This window comes from Cornus florida, unplaced genomic scaffold, assembly GCF_030987335.1.
Source record: "Cornus florida cultivar Cherokee Brave unplaced genomic scaffold, ASM3098733v1 CherokeeBrave_3.0.0_Hap2_Chr04, whole genome shotgun sequence".
Lineage (NCBI taxonomy): Eukaryota > Viridiplantae > Streptophyta > Magnoliopsida > Cornales > Cornaceae > Cornus > Cornus florida.
The window spans coordinates 1,215,116-1,239,767 of NW_026775574.1; the positions used below are offsets into that span (position 1 = coordinate 1,215,116).

The following is a 24,652-nucleotide window of genomic DNA, read 5'->3' on the forward strand; positions in this document are numbered from 1 at the left end:
GCAACCTCCTGTAGCCCCTGCATGAAGAATTAACAAGAAATAGTAATTTCTTTCAATTAAATTTTTTGTTATTAATAACCAATGGTAGAATGGTTCTAGATTATGCAGAAAATGGTGAAATTAGGATGTTTGTAGTAGTAGTAGTAGTTTGTTGAGTTGAAAAGTGTTGAATTAATTGTTGTTTCTGCAAGATGGATTTCAGGTAGAACCAAATCCACATTGTAAAGTCTTTCAAACAATGTAAATTGACATCGAGGCTTAAATTCTAACCAACATTCTTCTACCTGCAGAGATTCTTATGGGGTTGGGTTCTAAGGCCATGAAGGAAGAATATAGTGAGTATTTGCTTTTGCTTTAATTTGATGGTGTAGATTTTTACCTGGGTTATTTTAGTGTTGAGATGGAAATTTGGAATGGTACTGTTGGTGTTTTTGGTATAGATCATATTATTATCTGTGTCATTAATTCTCTATGAATAGAAATATAGAAAAATTTAAACTTGCCATTTTTGTTATGTAGACCTTCCTTTCCTCTTTCTCTGTTTTTCTGAGCATATGAAAAGTTTTGGATGTTCAAAGATTTCCAGTGTGTTTGTAGATGTGATTTAATTTCTTGATTTTCGTGATGTGCTTAATTTTAAAAAAATTCTCATGTTTCTATGTAGGTGAACCTGTAGTGAAAACCAATGAAGCTGCAGTGAAAGCCAATGAAGCTGCAGTGAAAACCAGTGAAGTTGCAGTGAAAGTTGATGAAACTGCTGAGATCTGAATAGAAGAGGACGATGAGTACTTAATACTAATTGTTTTAGTTTTACAGTTTCTGATGCATGCTAGCTCCAAATTGTTATATGGTTTAATTATGCCCTTAATTTAGTGAATGATGGAAATTTTTAGGTACCAGACCTGGAGCTGTTTTGAATAAACACACCAATCACTCTTCTGCCAGAGATTAGCGCTATTGTTTTTTCAGTATCCATTCTTTTGAAATTTTTAATTTTCTCACTGTTCTGATTTTTATATATGCTGTTCTTTTTGGAAGGGCATTTTTCTGAATTTGACTTTTTTTTTCAATAAGATGCTGTATCTTGATATATTGTTAAATCTTGAACTCCATGATTTTTCAATGATATGGGTTCATAAAATGTAATCCTCAAGTGGTTACCATTATTTTCAAACTTCTAATTGCTGACTTGAGTCTAAAAAAGGGTGCTAACATTGTTAAAGATGAATAAAAACTACAAAACTGCTAATTGCTGACTGGAGCCTAAATAAGGGTGGGTGCTAATAACATTGTTCTAGATGAATAAAATCTACAAAACTGCTAATTGCTGACTATGGCTATGGGAGAAGAGAATAGAGATGTAAGTATAGTTCATGGGTTGTTTGCTAAACGAGATAGAATTGGAGAGTTTATATAGAGTTGTTCTGTTTCATGTTTATTATGTTTTCTATTATAAGGCACTACAACAAAATACCCCTACAGTGACAATTTTAACAGCAATTGTTAAAAATTGCCGCCATAAACAATAATTTTTAAAGACCTCAGGTGACTGCCTTGCACATTTTTATTTTATCATTTTTTTTGTCCTTCCACTCCTCACATTCCTTTTTCCATATACTTTTTTATTTTGCTCCCCCCGTGTTTTTTCGGGTAAGTAAAACAGAAATGAGAGAGCAACCATTCACGAAATTGCGAATAGAAAATTTAGTTTAATGCACAGTTAATTTTGATGTGATTCTGTTTAATCAGCTAATTAATGCCTTCACAACTAGTTCATAATTTAATTCATACATGTTCAATTATTGGGAAATTATGAAGCCAAAGCGTTTTGATTTCAGTGTTAGTTTCCTTTTCATTACGTAATTGCAGTTTCAGTGAAATTTGGGAGACTTTCAGTTGGATCAGCGAAACCGTCGAGGAATGGGATAGATGATCTATTGTCATCAACTCACGGAGGAAAGCACGACTACGATTGGTAAATTGTGAATATTTTCCTTCATTGATTTGATTTGTATGTACATTATTCAACTTCAGATCTAGCCTCTTTATATAGTGGTGTTAGGTGGAAAACTTTTTTTTTTGTTTCCTTCAACAGATCATGAATTCTTTTGATTTGAAAATGCTTCTGTGAGGCTCTGCATTTTGTATGTTAGAGAGGACATAGATACCTTTATCTAGAAGGAGGGTGCATTATGAATCTATCAAGTATGAGAAAGAACGAAATGCTGGATTTCTGACTCCATTTGGCTATTCAGCAGCCACTGTTGCTGCAGCAGCTGATACTATTTGCTCAATGGAGGTATATAGAACTGTAGCTCCTCATGTTGGTGGTGCACAAGTGTTTTTTGTGTGTGTAAACGGAGGGTGTACCTATCCCTTCGGGGGCAGAAAATTTCCTTCAAATACCCAAAACCATCTCCAAAACACAGGTTTCAAGACAGCCCGGCATGAAGGTGCCGAGGCGGGTTTCATGTGATATGATAGTTTCAGGGTCCTTGATATATGAGGATTTGACATATTTTTACTGAATATATTGTAACATTTAGCTGATTTTTTGTTTGGCGTGGTATTGGCTAATGGCTTCAAAATGTCAATTGATTGTTGAAGGAGCATACCCTACTCGGGTATGGGAGATGGAAAGGGAATCTAATTCAGGTGAGTGGTTGAGAGCTGATGTGCGTTAGTCACTTAGTCATATGAGTGCACTCATTTATGGTTGCATTATTACTGTCTTATGGGAAAGTTGAAATACTGAAAGGTGGCCATGGAGGTGCATAATATATATTTTATGGTTGCATTATTACTGTCTTATGGGAAGTTGAAATACTGAAAGGAATCCTTCATTTTTCAAGCTAAAAGTCGATGTTTCATAATTATTTCAGGAAAGGAAAAGTTCAGGGGTGCGTGGTTGGGTGGTAGACTCCTTTTGTTCTACTTGAGGTAACACAGTGAAGGACTGCTACCCATTTAAGTGTGCCCTTCGTAATGGTCACCAACTTTACTCATTTGCTTTTGGTCATATATTGGGGTTGAAAATCTTATTTATGATTTCATCTGTCAGATTCACTCCTACTTGAGGTTCACTGTTGTGATTCCATTCGCAGCTTTCATGTTACAGGAAGCATAAATGAGTGGAGAAAGTTGCTTATGAGGATTGGAAATCCACTGTACTTTCATCTAATAACAAAAACAGAGCAAAAGATGGTGAAGCTCTTTCCTTCTTTCTTACCTGCACGTTACCATTGCCACAATGACACTATAACTGATTCTTATTTCTCATTTGCTCTCTCCACACTACAAGAAAAGATGGGTCTAGCAGCAAAAACTTAGCAGCAAATATTAAAAAATGCTGTTAAAATAACATTTTAACAACACTTCATAAAAAATGCCGTGAGAAGTAAAAAAAATTGCCGCACGTGTCATCGCGCCGCTTTTCACTCCCACAAATAATTTTTCTTATTTTCTATTTTCATTTTTCTCACCTCTTTCCTATCCTTACTCTCGCTCTAGGTCATGAACTTACTCTCGCTCCACTCTCAATCAACTGATTGCATCAGTCCATGTGAAAAATCTTCAATTTGAGAGCTTCTTTTCAATCCAGAGTTTCGATTGTAATTCAGAGAGAAATCCAAACCAAACTGTTGAGTTCATTAATCAGTCTATCCACTTGCAGGTAAATTCCATCAATATTGCTTTGTTTTTGTTCGATTTCATGCTTTAATTGGGGATTTATGTTAATATTATACGAAACCCCAGCTTTCTAAGAGTTTGAAGCTGATTTTAGAACTCTGTTTCAAATTTTATCTATCTTGATGTATGATTTAATTCAAAATTATTGGGAATTTAGTTGAAATCTCTTTCCTTTTCCTTTTCTGTTGAACCAAATTAACGTCCTATTTCTGTTCATTTTCCTCCTATTTCTGGACAACCAAACGGACCGCCGGTATCAGAGTCAGACGTCTTCATCTTTTGTCTCCTTCTGCAAGAACTTAGGTATGATCGCAGATATCTCTGAATAATTACTTCAAGCAAGTTCAGTTACAGATCTCTCTCTCTAATAATATGAACAACACTAGTTTACTCAAGAATTCATTGAATTGTCATAACATTTCACTTCACTTGGGTTGATAGTTTACTTATATTACGAAGCCAACTGACTTTACAATATTGCTTATATATATATGTGATTAGGTTTATGAAGGAGGTCACAAGGTTCATCTTAGTCTGTTTACCTTGATATTGTTATTTTTCTAGTTTTTAATTGATCTAACAGGAAACTTGTCAGAATACAACGATATTGGTATTAATTAAATAGTACTTGCTGTGGTTTTTTGAGTTGAACTTGGATCAAATATTCATGTGGAGTAAATTTGAAAATAAGAGAATGAATAGGTGGTTCTAGTCACCAAATTGGTATTTTTCTTGGTTTGGGTTAAGATAGTGCCTGATTTTTTTTTTGTTGGATTGGAAATCTATTCTCAGCATGTAGACTATTGAATAGTAAAGATACCGCCCAAGAGTATATCTTGACCGGCGTCGGCTTGCATTGTGATTATTACCACTCTTGTTGTCTTTGTATTTGTCTTAAAATTACCATTACTAAACGCATTATATGCTATTGTAGAAAAGTGGAAATAAACTAGTGAATAAGTAAAAAGTGTACTTATAAAAAATAAAAAATAAAAAGTAAAAAGTAATATGTGTGATGCAGTAGCGGGTAGGGGCGATTCGAAACTAGAATTGAAGTAGAGTAAGAACGAGATTGAGAGAGCGAGGGTAGAAGAATAGAGGGAAGAGGAATCAGAAGAGAACAAGAATTCAGAGGGAGAAGAAATCACGATAATCTCAAATTTCAATATCAATAATAATCATCAAAAGCTGACTTTCCCAATATCTGAACCAACATATAAATAGACATCAAAGAAAACCCTAATCAACCTATTACCATAAATAAAACCCTAAATTGCTGAAATATCCCATAATAATAATAAATAAACAAAAATCCGTAATTCTATCTTTCTTTCCCACGTTTCCAATAATAGGCATTGGCCGTATGGACTTCAAGCTCTCGGGCCAGGCCCTATTCTTCATCATTCCCTCCCGGTTGAGAAGAACTCTCCACCGGAGAGTAAATGCATAAATATATCTCCAAAAAGTATGGGTCAATACTCCGTCTGGTATTTAAAACTGGAAAACCCTTCCATCGAACAAGTTAATAGTCAATATCTCCAAGATGAAGGCTATCACTCTGATAATCAACAATATCCTTTGTCCAAGCCATATAATGCGACTGAAAAGATAAATGAACTAATGCCAGTGCTGAGGAAAATGTAAATCCACCTGTAGGAACACATGCCAATAAAATAGGAGGCTCAAAGGTGCCTCAGTTAGGTAACAAATACTCCACATCAAAAATTGAACTAGTACTTATATCCAAAGACCAGTCAAAGAAATACGCATTAGGTCCTGATTTTTGAATGATGTGGCAAAGTCTATCAATTTTGGCATGTTTCATCTGGTAGGAGTTTTTATGACAAGGTTGAGGTAGTGCACAAATTATAGCATAATCTCCTTCATTAAATTCATGATTCCTATGATGAGCATGTGCAATGAGTTCATAATTCTTTTTACTTAAGACAATTTCTTGTTGCATATCGGCATAAAAATCATGAACAAGCTGAACGAAGTAATCAACAAACTCAAGTGAATACACATGGAGGTGAAGGAACATGATCAATGGACTGGCATGGAAACGAATTTTGGACAATTTCGAAAAAATAATTGCCAGTAAATTGATTTGTTAAACTTGTATAGGCATATTCCATTATGGGCAATAACAAATTCCAAGTGTTTAGGTGCACGTTAGTAATAAAACTAACCAACTTTCCCAAACCTTGTTTCACAACCTCAGTTTTTCTATCATTCAAAGGACAAGATGCAAAAGGAAACTTCAAATTTGTTTCTATGAATGTCCAAAGTGTCTTCCAGAAATTACTATTGTACTTGACATCCTTGTTTGACACAATAGACTCTTTTTCAGACACATCTTGACCAATAGAAGTGACTAAAGCAAAATCAATGGACAAAAGGACTACGGATGGTAGAGCTTTTGAAAGACAAGACTTAAGAATTGTGGCACAATTGTTCAAAACTTTTTCTCCTAACTTGTAAGATTGAGGTGAAATAGTTTGATTTCTCCTCTTAACACTAGTTAGAAGAGGACGAGATATATGGTCGCTTTCTTCCAGGACAAGAGTCATAATTTTCTCCATGGATGAAAAGACACTATCTGAGTTATAATAACCTATTTCCCTTAAAAAGTGTTCAAACATCTCAACAATTAATTCATTATAATCCAAATCATGCATAACCAAACATGACTTGACATTTGCAAATGTGTGGATAATTTTGATCCTTTTACCGTAAGATGGACTAGATGTATTAGATAAATTTTCAAAAGATGATACAATCATATGAAATACTTCTACCATTTGATCATCATTGTAGGGAAAATCTGGTGCTGTAATCCTTGTTAACTCACTAAGGCATGGGGCTACTGCAACTCTAACATCACAATCTGAATGCTGTAAAAATTCTTTAGCAATTAAAGCCTTCATTATTGGAGAGAGTGCAGCTTGCATTGAAGCACACGGGTCCTGGTTTACTTTGCAAAGCAAGTGATCAGTTTTGGTAAGCAACCAAAGGAGCTAACTGATTGAGGATGGAGGTTGAAAAAGACTATTTCCAATTTTCAGAAGTTGTTGTTCCAAATTTATTTTCAGTGTTGTTTTTGTTTCCCTTTCATTTTCACTCCAGTTAATTATATTTCTGTGTGATGGGAAGCTTGGTTTGGACTCAACAATCTTAGCCTTGCTTGGCTTAGAACAAAGCCATTGGGGACACAAAACGATGTTCGCCTCTGACATCGTTAAGAAGATGTATTAGCTAGGTCAATGGACAAAGTTTAAAGAAGGTTGTTGATGGTCATGGTGGAAAGGTAGGATATAAGAATGGTTGAGGATAATGCCAACATAGAACTCAAATTGAATTAAGTAAACTAAATATAAACTAGAGCAATGCACAACTAAGAAAATCAGAATGCAATAAAATTGATTATGCCAAAATTCATGCACTGATTGTAAGTGTTTAGGTGCAAAAATAAGGTGGAAACGTGAATTTTTTTTTTTTTAGAGCTTATTCAAGAAAGGCACTCAAAGGAAAATAATAGTAAAAGAAATAAATAATTTGGTTCAATAATAAATGGGTTCGACTAGGACCTTTTGCAATTTCTAAACCAATCAAATAGATATAAGTACTAAAACAATTTTCAAGTGAAGAACTTGTACCTTTTCTGAAGTACTGTGTAGATCCCAATTGAAGAAGGCTACCTAAAAGTGGCAATGAGCTGAAACTGGAATTCTTTTTTTTATTTTTTTTTATCCTGCTGAACTGGTATTTTACTGGGCTGGTTTCTGCAGAAAACTGGTGCAGTTCTGGACTGGTTCCAAAACTAGAATATCCCTGCACTTGTGACCAAACAGTGCTGCATATGATTCTGGACTGGAGAAAATCTGCTGGGCCAAGACAGACAAACTGGTATGGATGTTAAAATCTGGGCTGCTGGATGTTTCAAAGTGAACTGGGTCAAACTGTGATGCGGGTCGGGTTTACCGGTTTAAAGAGAAACCAAATCTTTCCTTTTTCCAAACCAATTCTGACTTTTTTTTTTTTTTTTTTTGGAAAGTTAAACCAATTCTGACTTCCCAAAATCCTGATATATCCAAACCAGACGCTATAATCCAAAGATGACTTTCTAAAATCGCGAAGATGACGCTGAATTAAATTCGACTTCCCAATATCAAACACTGCTGAAATGGTGACTAACAGCGATGATCAGAAATTCTCTGGTGAGATTGTTTGGCGGTGGGCTGGCTTACAGCAAGAGATGTAATGATGGTGACGGTGGCGACGAGAAAACTCTGGCAAGATGAACTGTGATGGTTTTCACTAGAGTGGGTGAAGAACACGATGAACAAGGGCTTGGTTTAGGGCAGACGTTTGGATGAATTGTGGTGGGGTTTTGGTGGCAGCGGATAGAGGTATTTTGGGTGGATGACAGAAGGCGATGAACAAATAGTGGGTGTACTGTGTGTGAACAGTAGGGCTAACAATGATTATTGCTGAACGTTTATTTTTTATTTTTTGCTAAAAAGATGACGATGGCTGAACTTCGAATCTTTGCTCTGATACCAATTGATGCAGTAGTGGGTAGGGGCGATTCGAAACTAGAATTAAAGTAGAGTAAGAACGAGATTGAGAGAGAAAGGATAGAAGAATAGAGGGAAGAGGAATCAGAAAAGAAGAAGAATTCCGAGGGAGAAGAAATCACGATAATATCAAATTTCAATATCAATAATAATCATCAAAAGCTGACTTTCCCATTGTCTGAACCAACATATAAATAGACAGCAAAGAAAACCCTAATCAACCTATTACCATAAATAAAACCCTAAATTGCTGAAATATCCCATAATAATAATAAATAAACAAAAATCTGTAATTCTATCTTTCTTTCCCACGTCTCCAATAATAGGCATGGGCCGTATGGACTTCAAGCTGGCTTGGGCCGTATGGACTTCAAGCTCTCAGGCCAGGCCTGGTTCTTCATCAATGTGTCCTGCTGGTTTTTATTTAATTATATGCTATTATAGATCATGCTTTGAGCACAACTCGAGCGTTTGGAAATAAACTAGCGAATTCAGTGTCACATTGACTGTTAAATGCTTAGGCAACATAGGAGATCATCTGCACTCATTTGAAACATCATTTATACTACTCTACATTTTCATTTTACTTACTTTTCATGCTCAATTAGCAAAACCATTTCAGGGTCACATATCTCTCAGGTCTGATCTAATTAGATATTTGATAATAATTGGTATAATTTAAAACTAACAGTAATGTTTCTTATAAGTACGTTTCTTATAATAAAAGAGTCACACAAAACTCTAATATGAATGGATGGGCAGCTCACGGACTCCAGTGAAGTTTAATTTTCCAAGTTTAATTTTCCATGCTTGTCAACTACGGGAGGGAAATTTCATTTACTAATGGGCTTGGGTTGAAAGGATGGAAGTTGTATGTTAAATGTTTTGGCACTCAAACCCTAAGGTTTAAAGTACATGTTTGGGTAGAGTGGGAAAGGATGGCACCTTTCTTTGTTTTATAGAAATGTACCTTGTGAATATCTGCTTATTTGAAGAACTACACAATTTTTACAGGACTATTGGCAGAGCTTCTGTAACGACCCAAATCCTCATGGATCCGGATCATTAAATGGGTCCTTACCCGACCCAAAATCATCCAAGGGTAAAACGGTCATTTCACGTTAAATTAAAATGTTGAGTTCCAAAAAGGGCAAGATGGTAATTTACCATATTTCAATAAATTAAGACCCAAAGGACGTCATAGTCATTTACGTGCATCACACAATAATTAAAATGAGGTCCGGGGTAAAAATAGTCCTTTTGGGGGAAAAATATAATTATTTCATTTTGGTGGGTCATAAAATAATTACGTGCAACATCACTTGGGGCCAAAATGAAATTATAAGAATTTAAAATTTGTAATTACATATGTGACGTAAACCGGTCGACGTATATGCATCAAACGTCGATTGGTTTGGGTTAGGAACAGTGGTAATAACCACTGCCAAGATACCGGTCGACTGGTTATGAACATAAGTTATAATGGATACCGGTCGACTGGTTTGGGACGTATGCCATAATGACCATTCTGCCCAGATACCAGTCGACATTTGGGAAGCCACGTGTCGATCGGTTCTGGGAAAATTGCACTCCTACTTCCCACTGTTCAGTGATAACTCACTTACACCAACACTTGGTAATTAACCACCCCGCCACTACATTCACGTATAAAATTAAGATATACTTCAACATCAAATTGTAATATCAACCACCACGTTGGTAACGTAATTTACAACACGTTACTTAGAATACACAAAACTGATTTTGAGTGAGTAATACTTAATTACATTTTCTCAAGGATCATTCACAAGCTTAATTACATTCCTAAAACTATAATTACACATGAAATAGCTAAATACAAGATACCAAAAATCATCTTCTAACAACTTTCAATTTTGAGGTGGATTAGCATCCGCCGATTCTTTTCCAAGACCTGAAAAAAATATCTATAGATAGTAGGGTGAGCTATATGCTCAGTAGGTGGCACTTAAGACACACATCTTGTGTCCTTGTGAATCCAATCAAAGCATAGACCGATGGGAAATGGGGATCATGCAATGTAGGGTTAAAACAACTTCAATGTCAATTCCAAGTGTAAACAATGCAATACAATGAAATGCAATGCATGATATGTCACTCCCCATTTTTCATTTCTCAAAATCATACTTTCCAACTGTTAATACAGCCCGCCCTTTGGTAACCCCGCCGCGACATGAGAGGAGGATTGGCTAGTGTCCCTGACCCTTGGTAACCCCGCGACGTCATTATGGGGCCCAGCTAGCTCAACCACGCTAGGGCGACTCTCTAGTCCCCTCTAGGCTATATTAACCTCCGGCCCGTTGGTAACCCTGCAGCGACTGGGTTTATCAAAACCATTTCACAAAAACTCTTCTCCCAAAATTCCCGTTTTCATTTCAAAAACTGATTTCTCCTATTTCATGCAACCCAATGGCATGTACATGTATATGTGTCTCAAACTTACAATATTATGGCATGTAGAAGTTTTACATTTCATAATTACTTCACAACTAAGCATATATCATATTTAGGGCCTGTTTGGTATTTATTTTATTTTTATTGTTTTTGTTTTAGGCCGGCTACAGTAGCCCAAATGAAGCCCAAAACATGTTTGGTTAATTATGTTTTGTTTTGCACAGTTATAAAACATTTCAGTAAAAAATCTCAAAACTTGAAACACCAAAATGGTGTTTTATCTCGTTTCAGCCCTGTTTGCCCAAGATTTCACTGTAGCGGAAGAAGTAGCCGACCCAACTTAAAACATACTTACTTCAGGTATATAAACATTTTAGGTTATTTTTGGCAAATTTTCTCTCTCCTCTCCCAATACTCTCTCTGCGATTCAAGGCGATTTCAGAAAATTTCATCACCGATCGAAGTTGCATTTGCTGGATTCAAACTTGAAACATATAAAACACAGATCACACAGAAACAAACCAGTATCGTCTTCATCTTCTTCCTTTCAACCAGTAACCCTAGTGACACATGATATGGTGCTCTGAAATAAAACCATGGCTACCAATGTTTTGATAATTAGAAATTCTAAATTATTCTTGGTCACTGAAGTTGAATATGCAATCTAACTCAAGTAGATTCCACTCTCGGCAAAGCCAAAATTTTGAAACCATTTGCTGAAAATAAAAGCCCCAGTTTCAAAGCTAGAAGATTTTTTGAAACCTTTTATTGAAATTAAAACCCCAATTTTTGTAAAATCTAATCTGGATACCAAACCCACATCACACAAAACCAAACCAGTATAATAACCCAACAAAACCCAAACACAGCACAAACCAAACCCAGAACAATGGAGTCGTCATCTCACGTTGGCGGCCTTGTTCGGAGCGTCGGTAATGGCAGTCTCTACCTTCTACATCCACAAGCGTAACCTCGACCAAGCTCTCGAACGCCTCATCAAAATCCGCCGCAAATCCCCTCCCTCCGCCGCCGATCATTTCGCCTCCGATGATGAGGAACATGAAGATCACGACAGAGGTGGAGAGATTGACAACTTCATGCCAGCTAAGGTCCTGAGATAAGGCTGACTTCTTTTCTTTTTCTTTTTTTCGTTTTTTTTTTTCACTTTTTAGGTTTTTTTTTTGAAACAATTGCAGTGACCAAATGGGTTTTGCATGTTTCTGTTTCCAATATTTTCACAACAAAATATCATTCCCAAACGTGTTTCTAATTTCTTTACAAAACACTCTTACAACAAAAATATTGTTTCTGTTTTTGTCAAAAGTAAAACACCAAAAACAAAACGCATACCAAACGGACCCTTAACATCATCAATTGAGTCATCAACACATTAAACACAACAAAACTATCACCACAACATGCTTTTCACATAGAACAAATCATAATCAAAATCATGAATTTCTCTAGACATCAATTACACAACATTGAAACAATTAACTCTTAAATTAAGCATGTTTATCACACAAAGGAGATATAACTCACAATGGAACAAGAAGGAAGTGGATTAAGGGCCCCGACCTCAAGTTTGCACCAAAACCCTAAAGATGGGTCTCAATTTCGAATTCCCTAGGGAGGGTCAAAGCTGGAATTGATGGTACTCACGCGTAGAGCTTGTCGTGCTCTCCGTTTTGCCTCAAACGGCACCTTAATCCACCAAGAATTGAGAGAATAATCAAAGCTCAAAGATTGCCTTTTAAGTGAAAAGAAAAAGAAAAGGAAAATGAGAGAGGGAGAGAAGCTACAGGAGAGAGAGAATGTGTGGAGCAAAGAAGTGTGGTCTCAAGACCATTTCAAGTGTGAGTGGTGGGCCCCACCAGATTTTCTTTTCTTTTCCCCTTTTTCTTTTACTTCAATTCTTACACCACACACACAAGTGCACCACAAGCAAATACTACTTAATCCACATAATTTAAAATGCACAATGCAAATGGACCCAACCACAATCCCGAACACAACATATGAAAAGACAGAAATACTCGTCTCCACGAATTAATGGAAAAATGAAAATGCTGAAAAATCAGAAACATCACAATCTCCCCAACTTAAAAGGATTTCGTCCCCGAAATCAAGCCGTACCTGGGGAAGAGAACAACTCTGAATACTTGGAGCGAACCTGCTGTTCAAGCTCCCAAGTAGCCTCCTCGACTCCGTGGTGTCGCCAAAGAACTTTCACTATCTGCATCGTTTTACCCCTTAACACCTTCTGCCGTGTGTCAAGAATCTGCACTGGTCCCTCTTGATAGGAGATATCTTCATCAATGTCCACATCGACCCAATCCAAAATGTGAGATGGATCCGGTTTATACTTCCGTAGCATCGACACATGAAAAACATTATGAACCTTGTCCATCTGCGGTGGTAAAGCGAGTCTGTAAGCAACCTCTCCTATACGGTCCAAAATCTCAAATGGTCCAATGAATCGTGGCGACAACTTGCCACTTTTCCCAAACCTCATTAAACCCTTCCGTGGAGAAACCCTCAGAAAAACATGGTCTCCCACTTCAAAAGCTAGCGGTCGTCTCCGCTTGTCTGCATAGTTCTTCTGTCGACTCTGAGCGGTGAGCAACCTCTGTCTGATCAATTTGATTTTCTCGGTAGTCTCGAGTATAATGTCGGGTCCTAAGGCAGCTGTCTCACCTACCTCAGTCCAACAAACTGGAGACCTACAAGGTCTGCCATACAACGCCTCAAACGGAGCCATCTCTATGCTCGCCTAATAACTGTTGTTGTAGGCAAACTCAATGAGCGGTAGATGATCTTCCCAACTGCCACCCAAGTCAAGCACACATGCCTAGAGCATATCCTCCAAGATCTGAATAGTACGCTCCGACTGGCCGTCTGTCTGTGGATGGAATGCCGTGCTAAGGTTTAACGCTGAACCAAACACTATTTGAAGTCCTTCCCAGAACTTCGAAGTGAACTTAGCATCCCTGTCCGAAACAATGGTTACTGGAACTCCATGTAACCTTACAATCTCCTTCACGTAAAGAACGCCAAGTGTCTTTGCATCATCTGTTGTCTTAATAGGCAAAAAGTGAGCCGTCTTGGTCAATCTATCAATGATGACCCATACGGCCTCATTGCCCCTTCGTGACCTTGGAAGACCTGTCACAAAATCCATCGCAATCTGTTCCCATTTCCATTGTGCTACAGGCAATGGTTGCAACAATCCTGCCGGTCTCTGATGCTCGGCCTTTACCTCTTGACAGGTAAGGCACTTAGCCACAAACTGCGCAACGTCCTTCTTTATCCTATTCCACCAATACTGACGTCTCAAATTGTGATACATTTTTGTACCACCTGGATGAACTACAAAGCGGGAAGTGTGAAACTCCCGAAGAACATCTTCACGACAAACCGTGGGGACAACCAACAAATCTTTAAACCGTAGACCCCTATCTGCATGTAAGGTCCAATCCTTCACTGTCTCACCACTGGAGATTAAAGCATGAATGGCATCCAAATCTGGATCCTGTCTCTGTGACTCAATCACTCGTCCAACAAGAGTAGGCTGAGCCATAAGACTAAACAAGAATGCCGACCCATTGCAATCATCCTCATCTAAACAACACAATCCCATTTCCGCCAAACTTTCAAGCATCTTCCACTTCCGAATAGCCAAACAGGCCAAAGTGCCTCTAGATTTTCGGCTTAAGGCATCAGCTACAACATTTGCCTTGCCCGGATGATACTGCAAATCAAAGTTGTAATCTTCCAAGTACTCAACCCACCGTCTCTGTCTATTGTTCAAGTCCTTTTAGGAGAAAAGGTACTTGAGGCTCTAATGATCCGAGAACACCTCGAATCGTTCACCATACAAGTAATGTCTCCAACATTTTAGAGCAAATACTACTGCCGCCAACTTTAAATTATGAGTAGGGTAGTTGTACTCATGAGTCTTTAACTGCCGAGACCCATAAGCCACTACTCTACCATCTTGCATCAACACATATCCCAAGCCATCGCGTGAAGCATCACAATAAATCACATAACCCAAGCCACGCTCAGGTATCACCAACATTGGAGCTGTAGTCAATCTTGTCTTCAACTCCTGAAAAGATGACTCACAAGCTTCATTCCACGTAAACTTGATCCCTTTCCGAGTCAAACGGGTCATAGACGCTGCCAAACGGGAGAAATCTTTCACAAATCTCCGGTAGTAACCCGCTAGACCAAGAAAATTGCGGATCTCAAACACATTCTTGGGTTGCTCCCAAGTCAAAACAGCTTCAATCTTTGATGGATCAACTGACACTCCACCTTCTGGAACAACATGCCCCAAGAACTTCACCTCTTGTAGCCAAAACTCACACTTCTCATATTTGGCATGCAATCGGTGCTCCCGCAAAATCTGCAAAACAATACTTAAATGGACCTCGTGCTTTTCCCGAGTCCGTGAATACACAAGAATGTCATCCACGAATACTACCACAAACTGGTCCAAGTAATCGTGAAAGACGCGGTTCATCAAGTCCATGAATGCCGCTGGCGCTTTAGTCAAGCCAAAAGGCATAACAAGGAACTCATAGTGTCCATACCGTGTACGGAATGCTGTCTTTGGGATATCTTCATCCCTAACCCTCAACTGATAGTAGCCAGATCTTAAATCAATCTTTGAGAAACAACTGGCTCCTTTCAACTGATCAAACAAATCGTCTATCCTTGGCAAACGATACTTGTTCTTGATGGTGGCATGATTCAACTTCCGGTAATCAATGCATAACCTCAAAGAACCATCTTTCTTTTTAGCAAACAAGACCGGTGCGCCCCATGGTGACACACTTGGTCGGATGAAACCTTTCATCCTCAAATCATCAAGCTGCCTTTTCAATTCTTCCAATTCAACTGGTGCCATACGATATGGTGCCATAGAAATCGGCGCAATACCGGGCATCAAATCAATGGTAAACTCCACTTTCCGGTGTGGAGGCAACTCCGTCAGATCCTCTGGAAACACGTCCAGAAAATCACGAACAACCGCCGGATAACTTTTTCCCACAACATCCTCCTCTTTGGCTAGAAGACTAGCCAAGAAGTAATCACCACGACTCCGTCCACGAATTCCATACAACGATGAAGGCTGGGAATCACTCCGATCTCCCATGAAAAAGAAACAATCTCCCTCAGGAGTGCAAACCGTGACTTTTCCTCTGAAACAATCGATCGTGGCATGAAAGGAAGCTAACCAATCCATCCCGAGAATGACGTCAAAGCTAGTCATCTCCAGGAGGATAAGGTCAAACACGAAAGTTCGTCCAACAATCACAATGGGACAATCCCGCACAACTCGGCTCAAAGACACTGAAACCCCAACCGGCGTATCATCACACAACGCCCGATCCAAGAAACTAACCTCTAACCCCGATGCAAATGCAAATGATGATGAAATGAAAGAGTGAGATGCACCAGAGTCAAACAAAACACGGGCCCAAGAACCAAACACTGGAAATATACCTCGGAGAACTGACGGTCCAGGAGATGGATCAGTCGGTGCAAGTGCAAAGACACGTCCCTGTTGTGCCTGTGCTTGAGAACCACCAATCTGAACACCAGACTATTGTGCCGACACAGTAGGAGTATCCCTCCTAGCTGGACGAGAACCCTGAGAAGACATGGCAGGCTGAGGTGGTGGCGGTGGTCTGAAACCTGACTGAACTGTAGCCGACTGTGACGGCCTCTGTCATGACCCTCTGCCACTACCAGTACCTGCTCCCTGACTAGGACAGTCCCGAATCAAGTGATCCGGCTGGCCACACCCATAATAAGTCCTTGGAACTGAAGAAACTGAAGACGATCTCATGGGACAACTAGACATGTAGTGCCCAGGTTGCTGACATTGATAACAAACAACTCCACTTCTGTCAGATCCAGCTGGTATAGGAGTGGTAGGAGCAGATCGTGCAGACTGTTGCCCCTGAAACTGAAATGAACCACTCTTGCTCCTTTTCCAAGGAGATCCCTCTGAGGATGGCCCTACACCTCTCTTTTGCTTCAACTGCTCTCTTCTTGCATCCTTCTCTTTATTATCGGCCTCCAACATTAATGCCCTTTCTACTGCTTCCGAGTAAACTTTAATGAATTGCGCCGTGATCAACGGCCTCATCCGATCATTAAGACCAGAAACAAACTTCCGAGTCTTGCAAGCTTCATCTCTCACCATTTCTGGAGCAAAACGGGAGAGTGAAGTAAACTTGTTCTCATATTCTGCCACTGACATGCTCCCTTGAATAAAGTTATGAAACTGGTCTTGTAACTCCCATCTTTTGGAAAGCGGAAAATACTTTTCATAGAACAGTTCCTTGAACCTGTCCCAACTCATCTCCTCCACCTTATACTGGTTGGTGATTGACTTCCACCAAACCTTGGCATCTTTAGCAAACTTGTAAGTAGCTAGGATGATCTTCAAATGATCCTCCGTCACATCCATTGAGGTCAACTAAGTCTCAACCTGATCCAGGTAGTCATCTGCTACCATTGGATCCGCACCGCCCTCGAACATAACTGGCATCAACTGAGAAAAACCTTTAATGATCTTGAGACACTTCTGAGCTGGCGTCTCTTCAACTTGAACTGTAGGTTGTGGTGCCGATTGCGACTGAGCAGCAATCGTTGCCCTCACGGCACTTTGCAACAAACGATTAAACTCCAGTGCCACAGAACCTTCACCCACTTCTACGGGTGCTTCAACATTATCCCTCATCGGGGGAACAACTATTAGGGGAATCAAGTCCCTAAGAAGCGTGTCCTCATCATTTAGTTCCGCCGGATTAGAGCTAGAGCTCTCACCAACGTCACCCCTTGTTGGCCTAGGGCCAACTTCCCTTAACTCTTCACGTCGTGACATCGTGCTATAAAATGAGAGAACGGTTCAAAAACATGACGCTAAAGTCCACCGTGGACGACTCAACATAAAATGATGACGTACCAACACTTAGCATGCACAACTATACAAGAAACACTTTAATGTAACATTTAGGCACATAAGCACATAGACAATTAAACATACTTGTTCAAATAAATAAACACGTAGCAAGGAATCACGTAAACAATGCAAACAACACCCCACGTAACTCTATGTAGGCCTCTACCTGTCGTCCCAAAGGTTTTCGAAGCCGCGCTCTGATACCATTCTGTAACGACCCAAATCCTCATGGATCCGGATCATTAAATGGGTCCTTACCAGACCCAAAATCATCCAAGGGTAAAACGGTCATTTCACGTCAAATTAAAATGTTGAATTCCAAAAAGGGCAAGATGGTAATTTGCCATATTTCAATAAATTAAGACCCAAAGGACATCATAGTCATTTACGTGCATCACACAATAATTAAAATGAGGTCTGGGGTAAAAATAGTCCTTTTGGGGCAAAAATATAATTATTTGATTTTGGTGGTCATAAAATAATTACGTGCAACATCACTTGGGGCCAAAATGAAATTATAAGAACTTAAAATTTGTAATTACATATGTGACGTAAACCGGTCGACGTATATGCATCAAACGTCGACTGGTTTGGGTTAGGAACAGTGGTACTGCCAAGATACCAGTCGACTGGTTTGGGATACCGGTCGACTGGTTTGGATACCAGTCGACTGGTTCTGAACATAAGTTATAATGGATACCGGTCGACTGGTTTGGGACACCGGTCGACTGGTTTGGGACGTATGCCATAATGACCATTCTGCCAAGATAACGGTCAACATTTGGGAAGCCACATGTCGATCGGTTTAGGGAAAATTGCACTCCCACTTCCCACTGTCCAGTAATAACTCACTTACACCGACACTTGGTAATTAACCACCCTGCCATTACATTCACGTACAAAATTAAGATATACTTTAACATCAAATTGTAATAACAACCACCACCACGTTGGTAACGTAATTTACAATAGGTTACTTAGAATACACAAAATTGATTTTGAGTGAGTAATACTTAATTACATTTTCTCAAGGATCATTCACAAGCTTAATTACATTCCCAAAACTATAATTACACATGAAATAGCTAAATACAAGATAGCAAAAATCATCTTCTAACAACTTTCAATTTTGAGGTGGATTAGCATCCGCCGGTTCTTTTCCATGACCTGAAAAAAATATATATAGATAGTAGGGTGAGCTATATGCTCAGTAGGTGACACTTAAGACACACATCTTGTGTCCTTATTGATCCAATCAAAGCATAGACCAATGGGAAATGGGGATCATGCAATGTAGGGTTAAAACAACTTCAATGTCAATTCCAAGTGTAAACAATGCAATACAATGAAATGCAATGCATGATATGTCACTCCCCATTTTTCATTTCTCAAAATCATACTTTCCAACTGTTAATACAGCTCGCCCTTTGGTAACCCCTCCGCGACATGAGAGGAGGATTGGCTAGTGTCCCTGACCCTTGGTAACCCCGCGGCGTCATTATGGGGCCCAGCTAGCTCAACCACGCTAGGGCGACTCCTTAGTCCCCTCTAGGCTATATTAACCTCCGGCCCGTTGGTAACCCCGCAGCGACCGGGTTTATCAAAACCATTTCACAAAAACTCTTCTCCCAAAATTCCCGTTTTCATTTCAAAAACTGATTTCTCCCATTTCATGCAACCCAATGGCATGTACATGTATATGTGTCTCAAGCTTACAATATTATGGCATGTAGAAGTTTTACATTTCATAATTACTTCACAACTAAGCATATATCATATTCAACATCATCAATTGAGTCATTAACACATTAAACACAACAAAACTATCACCACAACATGCTTTTCACATAGAACAAATCATAATCAAAATCATGAATTTCTCTAGACATCAATTACACAACATTGAAACAATTAACTCTCAAATTAAGCATGTTTATCACACAAAGGAGATATAACTCACAATGGAACAAGAAGGAAGTGGATTAAGGGCCCCTATCTCAAGTTTGCACCAAAATAAAGATGGGTCTCAATTTCAAATTCCCTAGGGAGACTCAAAGCTGGAATTGATGGTACTCACGCGTAGAGCTTGTCGTGCTCTCCGTTTTGCCTCAAACGGCACCTTAATCCGCCAAGAATTGAGAGAATAATCAAAACTCAAAGATTGCCTTTCAAGTGGAAAGAAAAAGAAAAGGAAAATAAGAGAGGGAGAGAAGCTACGGGAGAGAGAGAATGTGTGGAGCAAAGAAGTGTGGTCTCAAGACCATTTCAAGTGTGAGTGGTGGGCCCCACCAGATTTTCTTTTCTTTTCCCCTTTTTCTTTTACTTCAATTCTTACACCACACACACACAAGTGCACCACATGCAAATACTACTTAATCCACATAATTTAAAATGCTCAATGCAAATAGACCCAACCACAATCCCGAACACAACATGCGAAAAGACAGAAATACCCTTGTCTCCACGAATTAATGGAAAAATGAAAACGCTGAAAAATCAGAAACATCACAGCTTCATCTGAGACAAGACTGTACTCTCGTGCTTCCAAATTGTATCCGCTGGATCCGTCGTCAGAACTTCTGCAAACAAAAGCTGTTCAGTTCGAGGGATCTTTAAATGTGAGGGCAAGTTACTTCTCTGGTCAAGATATATATGGTGATGCAATTCTGGCATCTGTAGGGTACAAACGGAACTCTGCTGACCTCTTCCATAAAGATGTATCCTTGCATACGTATTACAGGTCCCTATCTGACTTCATTTGGTTTTTTGAATTGTTATTCCACCATATGCTCCCTTATACTGCTTAATCTCCAAATTCTTTAGCATTTTTTAAGTATTGGAGTGATCTGCACTGAAAGAAAAAAAAAAATCCTTACATTATTATTTGAGTGTTTTCTGAAAATAAATTATATTTGTGTGATTATAATTTTTTTGTCTTTAAAAAATTTCTTATACATCATTTCTTTCAAACTGGGTGTCTATACGGCATTCTATGAAATTAGGTGTGAATAAATTACATATAAATTTATTTTTCAGAATACCAGTGTGTGCATAATTGACCCTTGATTAATAGTTAGTTAATTCTGGTAAAATTAAATGGATTCTGCTGCAATTGAGCCTCTGTGCTCTACACTGCACGCAAGTACACCATAATCTTCAGTTGGGTTAATGGGCAGATTGCTTAGTGATCCCTTGTGTTTTCTAGAAAAATTATAAGTGGCCTAACATTTCACTTAAAGTAATGCTACCATGAGGTTGACCTCATGACACCTCTGAGTCTTTTTGTCGAGTTGATGTACAAATAACATACATTTCCTCTGTTTTTCCGAGCGATAGAATCACTCCAAAAGTGGATAACTACTTATATTATGAAATTATCTTGCTGTCTTAAAGTGTATCATGAAAAGAAATATTGACTTTATTTCTAATATCTAGCATTTGTTTGTGAAGTGCTTTGTGGCAGCTGGTGGATGATTTCATTTTGATACTTTCTTATAAAATGATAATTTGCATCGACTGCTTGTTCAAGTGTGCAGTCTTCTTATTTCCTAATGTTACAAACGAAACAAGTTTGATGCTAACTAATTGCATCGACTGGTTTTTTCTTGTGTTTCGTGTTTGTTTTTGTGTCTATTCTTTGTTGTAAGAAGGCAATGTTTGGCTACTAGCCCCACTGTGCTGTCAATGCGCCTGTTTGATGTGTCTTGTTCGTCTTCAACCTTATACTATTTTTGTTTGGTAGTCTTACAATTATCTCTGTCCGTAGATTTCAACTTTTCACTTTAAAATAATAATATTTTCAGTGGTAATAGAGTAACAGGGTTTTATGTTTAATCATATTGAATCTTTTTCCTTTTAAGCCTATTTAATTATTTTTCTGGTGTGATTGACCAAGTAGCTTGAAACTATGAAGTCCTTCAGTTGTTTGTGGTGGAGTAAGTAATTTGCGGATGCACATGGCTTATTTGTGTGATAGATGGTACGGTGGCCACTAATTGGGAGGCCAGTAATGCCATGGCCTTAGATGGCATTGTGTTTGAGGTATTAAAAATGCTACTCTGATTCAATTAGCCTGGAAGGTCTCAGTAGAAATTCACGTTCAAAGGAAATTTTTATATCTGTGATGCTCACACAAGCACGGTTGTATGGCCTAAGAAATATGTGAAAGTTCTAGAGGTCAATTGGTCCTTTTTTTTTTTTTTTTCCCGAAAACTAGTGATTAACATACAATCTGATTTTTTATATACTTGTTGGCATTACATTTAAGAATATTGTTTTCTGACAAGATTAAAACATCTATGATAAGAATTTTTGCTGCAACCTGTTAGTTCAGTTTTGTGATGTCTATTTCATTGAGAATAATTTTTGCTGCAACCTGTTAGTTCAGTTTTTTTAATATTGTTGCATTGGTGTTTACCTTAGAATTAGCCCTCCTTCCCAACACCAACAAGAGCAGCCATTGAAGACAGGAAGGATAAAAGGTTAGCTAATACTATCTGCTTCTCTGGTTTAGTATGTGTCTATGGAGGAAAGAACAGTTGAAAGACCTTTCAGTATTTTTTGCTTATTTGTTTCTTAATACACAGCTCAACGTAGACAAAATTAAGTTAATCGAACTCTGTGGCACATCAGAATCTGAATTTTCCAGTGTAAGAAGCACACTAAGTTTCATTTTTGTCATCTATTGTTCTGCACTAGATTTTTTTTGGCTCTCTTATCATGTTTTATTGTTCAATTTGATCTGCAGGTCTCTACATCCATGAAGGACCTGTGTCATGATGTTTTTGGGATATCAAAGGAAAAGAAAGATCCAAGAGATGTGAAAGGTTACCGAGGTATGACTTGCTTTGGTTTTCTTTAAGCTTACAACCTTCATATGCATATTCCAGTGCTCATTCATGTGATTTAGTAATGATTATTACCTCTTTATAGTGTTTTTGGAAACTTAGACCTCGTTTTCATCAATTCCTTCTGAAACTTGGCACCTGTACCATTTTGAGAAGATTGTGAAAGAAAATCAAAGTTAGTCTTTCTTTTCATTTTAGTGAGTTTATGTTAAGTTTGGCTTGTTATTGGGCTTAAAACGGCCATTGTTTGTGAAAATTTACATTACATTGTAATTACCATTAATATCATTTGATTTTATACTAGTAAACTTGTCATTTGTGATGACATGTCATTTCGAGTTACCTTCTTGTTAATGGGTAAACTTGTTTTATGTGAATATGGGCATGATATGCTTGAATAATTCACACTTGATAATTTTAGGACTTGTGCAAGTGCCAAAAATCATCTAGAGCCTATTAACTTTTTTCAGTAGTGCTCTCATTTCAGTGGTATAGGATGCAAATTTGGAATTTCTAAGGGCTGCTTTGGTCATATAATTGGTGAGCCCTTTTAATTTGGGGTCACTGTCATACAATTGGTACATTTTTGTCTACCCAGTTGGCTCCACTCATAATTTTATAATTTTCATATTATTGACATTGTATCTCAGATAGAATAGCGGTAATTTTCCTCTGAAAGCCAATAGGGACCCTTCACTGCCATTTTCATATGGGAATCTGTCCTTTGTTGGGTTTTCTGGGTCTATGTGTTTCCTCCGGTATCTTCGGATTTTCGAAGTTAAAAAAATGAATTTGTTGTGCACATTCAGTGAAGGCATGAGCTGCAAATGGAGCACACCTCTGTTTTCTTCGATTCGTTTAATAGTAGCATTAATTAAACTCTGTTTAACTAATATTTTGAGCCTCTGACCTTCTTCACTGAACTATTTTTAAATTACCTATTACAGATAAGGAGAGAAGTGTTAGCGAACTTATTGTGCATTACAATGACAACATGGGGCTGCAAATTTCTTTGATTAATTCAATAGTTGTATTAATTAACTTCTGTTTAATTTTTACTGAACCATTTTTTAATTACTTGTTACAGGTGAGGAGAGAAGGATTAATGAATTGGAGACGAGAGAAGAATCTGAGCTGTTCATTGCTAAGTACTCCTGAACTTCATCAGCTATACCCTCTCCACAAGGTATATATCTTACATGTCATACAATCTTCAGTGTGAAAAAGAGTTGTATTTTGTTTTCTCTTACCTCTTATGGATTTTCAGTCCCCGCAGAGTATCTACTGATATGTGACTCTGTCGTCTAGTTATTGTTTCTGTTCAGCTGTAAATATGTTTGTGGTAAATATAAATAATTGGAAGGAGAGTTTGCTTATATCTACCCTACGACATTATCTAAAATGATGAAAACTTGGCACCTCGTTTTGTAGTGTAGGAAGATGGTGGTTGAAATTTTTTGCTAGCTTCTGGAACATATCGTTAATATGTATCCCCTCACAAGATCCACAAGTGATCGGTTGAATAGCTCGTTTAAAGCTACACCTATTTCCTTATTGTCAACTTGGTACTTCAACCGAATTAGCTGAGAAAGCAACTTCAAAATTATAAGAAAATGAGAGAATAAGGTGTACTTTTGTCTATTAACAAAAGCAAAGCAAATGATGGTGAAACTCTTTCCTTCTTTCTTACTTGCACGTTACCATTGCCGCAATGACACTATAACTGATTCTTATTTCTCATTTGCTTTCTCCAGTTCCTAGAAAGCGCACTAAGCAAGCTCGACTCAACTTCGTGAAGGAGGCTCCTGAAACCCAAGTGGGTGCTTTGTGAAGGGCATTGTTCTTCTCTTCTAGTTTTTGTTTGTTTTATTTGGTGCAAGTGCTCACAAGGAGAGAGATGATGGAAGTACACCGGTTTTTCTTTACTTCTGAAAAACACAACTTTTTGAAGGTTGAATAATTTGGTCTATTGGTGTTTTTATCAATTTCTATATATTGCGCGGATTATGGAGGTGGCTTGATTATAGAAATTTGAGCAGCATTGTACAGAATGCAAATTATTGTCCATACATTACATTATCTTCATTTAAATATATTGTTATAGCCTCCAAAAATAAGTGTCA

General features: G+C 38.2%; 1 long non-coding RNA gene across 4 annotated transcripts; it reads left to right on the top strand.

Moving 5' to 3' along the window:
• The first annotated feature begins 3,317 nt into the window (after positions 1-3,317).
• LOC132302429 (uncharacterized) lies at positions 3,318-24,652 on the top strand. 4 transcript variants are annotated; one of them, XR_009480830.1, is made up of 10 exons: positions 3,318-3,673; positions 3,951-3,993; positions 6,508-6,690; positions 7,479-20,422; positions 22,105-22,163; positions 22,269-22,331; positions 22,430-22,517; positions 23,617-23,715; positions 23,961-24,194; positions 24,284-24,652. It is a non-coding gene; the product is annotated as an uncharacterized LOC132302429 (long non-coding RNA). The 4 variants fall into 4 exon arrangements; XR_009480827.1 differs by lacking the exon at positions 23,961-24,194 and having other exon boundaries at positions 3,319-3,673; XR_009480829.1 differs by lacking the exons at positions 6,508-6,690; positions 23,961-24,194.